The sequence below is a fragment of the Garra rufa genome, chromosome 4, assembly GCF_049309525.1.
Source record: "Garra rufa chromosome 4, GarRuf1.0, whole genome shotgun sequence".
Taxonomy (NCBI): domain Eukaryota; kingdom Metazoa; phylum Chordata; class Actinopteri; order Cypriniformes; family Cyprinidae; genus Garra; species Garra rufa.
Genome location: NC_133364.1, coordinates 41,377,645 through 41,385,751, shown reverse-complemented (window position 1 = coordinate 41,385,751; position 8,107 = coordinate 41,377,645).

Genomic DNA, 8,107 nt, shown 5'->3' with positions numbered 1-8,107 from the left:
TTTTTGCTGATCTCCATGACAAGTTATCTCGCTTATCGAGTAAGCCTTACTCTTCTTGTGTCTTTGTTCCCACAAAATAATTTATTCAACCACCATGGGTGCAAAGGCGCAGGGGTATATATGATGATTCCCCAGGCTTTCCAGACATCCTTTCAGGCAATCTCTCTATCGATCACTCAGTCCCAATTTGGCCTGGCTCCTCTAAGGCAATAAGCCTAAAAAGAAAGTGTGGCGAGTCAATGCCCCCTCATATGGACTGGAGAGTGGCCTGCCACGCTTAGCAGCCAAGGAGCAAGCTGGACCCAAATAAAAGATTACAGTGAGTAGGAGCTCCTTCTCGGGAACCTTAGGGGATCATTATACCATCTCCATCACCACCGGTGTTTCAGGGGGCAGTAGTCTCCAGCGAAATGTTACATGTTCTGCCATTTCCTGCCATGCACACTGGGGTGCTGTTCCATGTTCTAAGGAAACCAGTTCTCTCCTCATGGCCAGGAGAGCCGTTCCATGTTCTAAAGAAGCCAGTTCCCTCGTCACGGCCAGGAGTGCTGTTCCATGTTCTAAAGAAGCCAGTTCCCTCGTCACGGCCAGGAGTGCTGTTCCATGTTCTAAAGAAGCCAGTTTCCTCGTCACGGCCAGGAGTGCCGTTCCATGTTCTAAAGAAGCCAGTTTCTTTGTCACGACCAGGAGTGCCATTCCATGTTCTAAAGAATCAAGTTCCTTTGTCACGGCCAGGAAAGCCGTTCCCTACTCTAATGTATCTAGATCCTTTGTCACAGCCAGGTGTGCCACTCCTCCCGAGCGCACTCCAGAACTAGCCTTTCCTGAGCAACCTCCTGAATGGGCAGCGCCACCTTAGCTCACATCTGCTCCTCCTCTGTCGGTCGGTCCCCAGGAGTTGTCAGCCCTTCCTCCACTATGGCACCTCCCTCTGTCGGCTCTGTTGGGACTACCATCATGGCTGCGGCCTGGGTCTCGCCTGGCTCTTCCTGCTCTGGATCCCTCCTGTCTCCTCCTTGGCTCCTTCCTCCGTCGTCACCACCCTAGACTGTTATGTCTCCTCCTTGGCTCCTTCTTCCGTCATCACCACCCTGGACTATTATGTTTCCTCCTTGGCTTCTTCCTTCATCATCACCACTCTGGACCCTGTTTAGTGTCCTCATCCTGGGAGTCCGGCCTCCGCCAGATACCTGCACCACATGAAAAGCACACTCACCTCTCACTCAGTGGCTAAACTTCCAGATTCCTGACAAGGTGAACAGATCTATCTGAGCCTGGCCGAATCGATTTCAAAGCCATCTGGGGGTGAAGTCTTCACGAAGCGAAGTCTGTCGTGAGACACGATTGAGTTCGCCTGGGATATAAGTGGCATGCAGAGATTTGAGTCTGTGCTGACTCCAAAGTAGGAGATGGCAGGCCAGCTGTGACATGCGAAAGGAGCAAACGAACACCTCCTTAGTGGTTGATGTACACTACAGTTGTCTGTCCAGACCAACACATGCTTTCCCTGAACCAAAGGTCAGAACCTCTTCAGGGCCAAAAGCACCGTCAACATGCCCATCTCGGGACTTGGGTATGCAACCAGTACTGTAGCGGTCTCATGTGCATCAAACCCAATGGCGTGACCATGGCTGAGGATGCCATGTGCCCCAGGAGCCTCTGGAAGTATTTCAGAGGAGCCGCTGTTCTGCGCTTGAGAGTTCTCACGCATTTTAGCACTGACTGAGCACGGCTCTGTGAGAGGCATGCAGCCATAGTGACTGAGTCCAGTTGTACACAGAGGAAAGAGATACTCTACAATGGGGAGAATTTGCTCTTTTCTCAGTTGACCCAAAGTCCCAGTTGAGCTAGGTGGTTGAGAACCTCGTCCCTGTGAGAGCAAACCAACTTTTGCGAGTGTGCTAGGATTAGCGTCGAGATAGTTGAGAATGCGCCCTGAACCACGGTAAATAGAATGCCGCTGAACTTGGGCGGACACATCGCAAACTGGATTGCATAGCTGAGTTGGATGGTTCTGAGAAGCCAACGAGAGGGACTGGGGAGGTTGAGCCAATCTTTTAGACTCTGCGCTAGCGGTCTCAAGGGGACCATACCTGAGGTACCTGGGATGGGGATCTTTTGACTGAATGAGGCTAAAAACAATAATGAATAATGCCCAGAGAAGAAGGAAATTGCTCTTTTATTGACCATGTGGTGGCCGTCCGCCAGAAGGCAGACAGCCGGGATGGAGTCGAATCCACCACTCGCCCCCTGGGTGAACATAGAGGATGAGCGATCTGCTGGGATTTACCTGGCGAGATCTCGCTCGTTTCCCTCTGCTCTCCTTCAACGCACATCGCTACGCCCTCATACCTGGAAGTAGGAGGATATAAACGGGAAGCAGTTAAAGCAAGCTGCGGCCTCTTTGTGAAGAACACAACTCACAAACGGAGTGTGCTCAAGGGCATGTCCTCGCAAGCAACGCTGCTTCAGAGTGCTCACCCCCCAAAAACTGAAGACAGTGATCGTGCCAATCATTAGAGGAAAGGTAGAAACCACATCCAGGACAAAGATGGAAAGGTGTAATGAAACACACAATCCAACCGTGTCACTCTTTTAGAGGTAAATCTTCTTTTGAGATCGCCATCGAAGCACCCAGGGGACTCTGCGCTCCAACTTCTCTTGCAGGAAGGAAAGCACTACTGCAATCGTGCATCTCTGTGGGTCTTGTCCTCGTGAGGAACACCAGTCGACGAACAGACCCCACCTCAGTGCGTACGCCTGCCTTGTAGAGGGGGCTCGGGACTGAGTGATGGTCTCTATCACGGCCTGAGGAAGGCCGGCGAGGTCTGTAGCGTCCCGTCCAGGAGCCAGACGTGCAGGTTCCATAGATCGGGACGTGGGTGCCAGATTGTGCCCATCCCCTGAGAAAGAAGGTCCTTCCTCAAGGGGATTTTCCAGGGAGGGGCTGCCGCGAGGGAAATGAGTTCTGGGAACCAGGTCCTGGCAGGCCAGTATGGGGCGACCAGGAGAACCTGCTCCTCGTCCTCCCTGATCTTGCACAGGGTCTGTGCAAGGAGGCTCACTGGGGGAAAGGCGTACTTGGGCCCCGGAGGCCAGCTGTGAGCCAGAGCGTCCCTGCCGAGGGATACCTCGTTGAGGGAGAAGAACTGCTGGCAGTGGGAGGATTCGGGGGAAGCAAACAGATCTATCTGGGCCTCCCCGAAATGACTCCAAATCAGCTGGACAGACTCGGGGTGGAGTCGCCATTCTCCAGGGAGGGTGGACTGCCGTGAGAGCTGATCGGCTGCACGGTTGAGTTCCCCGGAATTTGAATGGCTCGTAGCGATTTCAGCCACGTTAGACTCCAGAGGAGCAGACGGCGGGCGAGTTGTGACATGCGACGGGAGCGGAGGCCGCCCTGGCGGTTGATATAGGCCACAGTCGCAGTGCTGTCGGTACGCACAAGCACGTGCTTCTGACGCAACGTCGATCGGAAGCGACGAAGGGCCAGAAGCACAGCCAACAACTCGAGGCAATTGATGTGCCACTGCAGTCGAGGTCCTGTCCAGGAGCCCGAAGCTGCTTGCCCGTTGCACACAGCACCCCAACCCGTGGTAGAGGCGTCCGTGTAAACCACGATGTGCCTGGACACCTGCCCCAGGGGTACTCCGGCCTGGAGAAAGGCAGGGTCTGACCATGGGCTGAATAGGCGGCGACACTACGGGGAAACGCCAATCCGGAGTGTGCCACGGTGCCATGCCCGTCTCGGGACTCGGTCGTGTAGCCAGTGCTGAAGCGGTCTCATATGAAGCAAGCCCAGCGGCGTGACCGCGGCTGCAGCTGCCATATGCCCCAGGAGCCTCTGAAAAGTTTTTAGAGGAACCGCTGTCTTGTGTCTGAATAAATCTAGACATCTCAGCACCAACTGAGCGCGCTCGTTGGTGAGACGGGCTGTCATGGAGACCGAGTCCAGCTCCACACCGAGAAAAGAGATCCTCTGCACTGGGGAGAGTTTGCTCTTTTCTCGGTTGACCTGAAGGCCCAGACGGCTGAGGTGCTGAAGCACCAGGTCCCTCTGGTCGCATAGCACCTCTCGAGAGTGGGCTATCAGAAGCCAATCGTCGAGATAGTTGAGGATGCGGAAACCTGACAGCCAAAGAGGGGCCATGGCCGCTTCCGCAACCTTGGTGAAAACGCGAGGAGAGAGGGACAGGCCGAATGGGAGAACTTTGTACTGGTATGCTCGACCCTCGAACGCAAACCGGAGAAAGGGCCTGTGGCGAGGAAGAATCGAGACATGAAAGTACGCGTCCTTCAGGTCGATGGCTGCAAACCAATCCTGGGGACGAATGCATGAGAGCATGCGCTTCGTCGTAAGCATCTTGAACGGCAGCCTGAGAAGGGACCGATTCAGGACTCTGAGATCCAGGATGGGTCTTAACCCACCACTCTTTTTGGGCACGATGAAGTAGGGACTGTAAAACCCTGACCTCATCTCGGCTGGAGGGACAAGCTCGATCGCATCCTTCGCCAGTAGGACTGCGACCTCTGCACGCAGGACAGCGGCGTGCGTGTCTGAATGGACACGAGTGTGAAGGACACCTCTGTACCTGGGCGGAGCTTTGGCGAACTGAATCGCATAGGTGAGACGTACCGTCCGTATCAACCACCGCGAGGGGCTGGGAAGCTGAAGCCAGGCTCCCAAGCGCCTCGACAGGGGTGTCAAGGGAACGTTGACCGACGTGACCGTGGTGGGGCAGCCTAGGGGGGGAACAGGGAGGGGAGACAAGCTGCTCTGAGCAGGGCCTACCTTCTTCCCAGGTTCCCGCGCTGGCGACAGACAGCTCCGTATCCGGCTCCGAGAGGGCATCCTGGTGCCGCCCGGAACAGGAACACGGGGCCGAGGCCCCGGAGGTGAAGGAAATTGCTCTTTTATTGAAGTTGTGGGTACCGCCGACCCGTGGGCCGGCGGCAGCGTTAAAGTGCACAACAACCCCCGGCCCTCCACCGGGAGCGGGGACGCAGATGTTTTCGTCCCCTGAAGAACAAACTTCTCCACCTCCGGGTTGCCCGCGTAAGGGACGTTTCGCGGCTCTTTTGCGGGTGTTCTTTGCAGGTCCCTGAGAGGCGGGCGGCCTTCGGCGACGAGCGGAGGGAGGCTGGGCCACCGGCGGCGGGATGGGTTTGGACTCGCGGCGGGGCAGGATGTGTTGGATGGCCTGGACTGCCGAGAACTGCTGGGCAAAGTCCTCGACAGTGTCGCCGAACAGGCCAATCTGGGAGATAGGAGCGTCAAGAAAGCGAGCCTTGTCGACGTCTGCCATCTGGGCCAGAGTGAGCCATAGGTGTCGCTCCTGGACCACGGCTGTGGACATCACCTGACCAAGGGAACGCGCCGTGACCTTCGTTGCCCGTAGGGCGAAGTCGGTGGCGGTGCGGAGTTCTTCCATAACCCCCTGGTCGGGACCACCCTCGTGCAGCTGTTTCAGGGCCTGGGCCTGATATACTTGGAGGATCGCCATAGCGTGCAGGGCGGTGGCGGCCTGTCCAGCGGCCGTGATGAGAAGGGGGCCCGCCAGGATTTCGTCAGCTCCTCGTGCACCTCCGGGAAGAATGGGACCGAGGGAGAGTGTGATGGGGCTGCGGGAGTCCTCCCCAGGAACCAGTCATCCAGCCTAGAGGGATCGGCCGGGGGCGCCTGGGGCACCTCCAAACCGATCCCCCTGGCGGCCCGGAGAAGCATAGTCGACAGCTCGACGTCCACCTCAGACGGAGCGGCCACCTCTGCAGGGGGTCGCGCCGCCGAAGCGTCCGCCTCACCGACCGACTCTCCCTCTGATGCTGCGGTCGACATCTCATCCTCCGCAGGAGCACCGAAGGAGACGCTCAGCCCGCAGGGCGGGGAAGCGTACTGCTCCGGGAACTCGACGGGACCACGCTGTGTGACAGAAGACCGCAGGGCTTTCTGGGCCGGCGGTGCTTTCTGCACGGTGACTGTTAAGTCCCCCCCGCGTCTCGCCGCGGTGGCCGAAAAGCATTGACGGCTTAACGACGGACCGCGGGAGGAAGACGGGGGGAGTCGCCTCGCGAATGAGCGGCGGGACTTCAGCGTGGTCATGGTCATGCATTCGCAATGAATGCATTCACCATCCATGAACGCTGCCTCAGCGTGCTCACTCCCCAAACACGTGAGGCAGTGATCATGTCCGTCCGCAGGAGGGAGGAAACTACCGCATCCTGAAGCGCACGGCCGAAAAGCCATTCTGAAAAGAACGTCTTTTTCAGCCATGAGAAATTGCTCTTTTAGCTCCTGGTCTGCCCAGGGAAAAAGCCGCGGGGCGGCTGTGCACTCAACGGGACTTTCTCGCTGGTAAGTAGTGCGGCTGTAATGGCCGTGAAAACGGCAGCCCGCAGGAGATCGCTGACGGCTGCCAACGATAAGCTCTTTTAGTCTTGGCAGCACGTCAGAAGAGAGAGCAGGAACTCTTTTGAAGAACTCTTGTAGAAATCTTGTCTTTAGAAGTCTAGCAGAGAGAAACAGCAGGCTCAACATCAGAAAGGATCTGAAGCGAAGAAGCTGTCTGACTGGCGCATGATGTCGCTATTTATACCCGTATGTACGGGGCGTGGCGCGTCATGCAAATGCCACTCGCCAATTTTCATTGGCCTTTTGTATAAGGCTCAGATATGATTGGATTCTAAGCGAATTCCCATGTAACGTCGAAGTGATTCGACTGAAGGGGAACCATAGATATGTAAAACTGTGGAATAATTTTTTAAATAAAATTATGGAATAAAATGTTGACCCATGAAGAAGTAATAATGACTGTCAAGCTTTGGGCTCTATGTATGTTTTGATTATCATGAATAGTCTTTAATTTTAGCTTTTTGTTTAAAATGTTGTTTATTTATTTATTTTTTATGAATGAAACTTACCCACATTCAAGTGTTTATACAAATGAATGCATGAAACTAGAATAAAATGTTTTTGTTTACAAGCAGATACCATTCTTTCTTTTGATGTTTTGTATGTTCAGAATTCATATAACAAAATATATACAAATTAATACCTAAATAGGAATATTAGTATACTTAAAGTATTCAATTAAAGAAAACTTAAGAGTATACTTGCAGTATAAAACTACTAAACTAGTAGTTTACTGAGACTATACTTCAAAGTGTACTTAAAATGCATAAAAAGTATTTAAAAGTTAAAAGTATACATTTATATAATAAAAAAGTGGGCCTATTTAGTCCCAAGGAGTATTGAAATAGTACATTTAAAGTCCCCCTGTAGTCAAAAATTGTATCCCTTAAAACTAATCTTTCATCAAAAATATTTAAATGTTTTTCTTGTGAAAACTTTCATGCCTTAAAACAGCTTGAATGTAACTCTACCCCCCTTGCCTCATTTACTATACCTGGATCTATGAATATGTAAATGAGCTCTGCCTTCACTCACTCTCACCAGCCAGTTTTCTTTGTGAACTTTACATTATACTTTAAGTATACTACTATGTCCTTATTAATTATTATTAAGGATTCATTTGTATATATTTTATTATATGAATATCTGAACATAGAAAACATCAAAAGAGAGAACACGGTATCTGCTTGTAAACAAAACATTTTATTCTAGCTTTATGCATTATTTTTTATAAACACTTGAATGTGGGTAAGTTTTATAAAAAATAAATAAAAAATATACATTTTGAACAAAAAAAATACTTTTCATCATAATCAAAACATAGATCAACGTTGATTATCTTACATTGATAAGGAGTTATTACAAACTTAGACTGTTTAGTTATGCTATCTTACAATCAGTATATAGCAATTGTAAGTGTTGCCTATGTAACCTGTAATGATGAGTCTGAGGAGTGAGGATCCATGTGCAGTTTATTAATCACAGATACTGATAGGCAGCGAATAAACAGAATCACAATCCAGATACGAGTCAGGGCTGGCGACAGAGAGTCACAGTCTGATAAGTAGATACAGATCAAGGCAGGTGACAGAGAATCACAGTCCAATAAACAAATATAGATCAGGGCAGGCGGCAGAGAATTACAGTCCGATAATCAGATATAGATCAGGGCAGGCAGCAGAGAATCACAGTCAAATA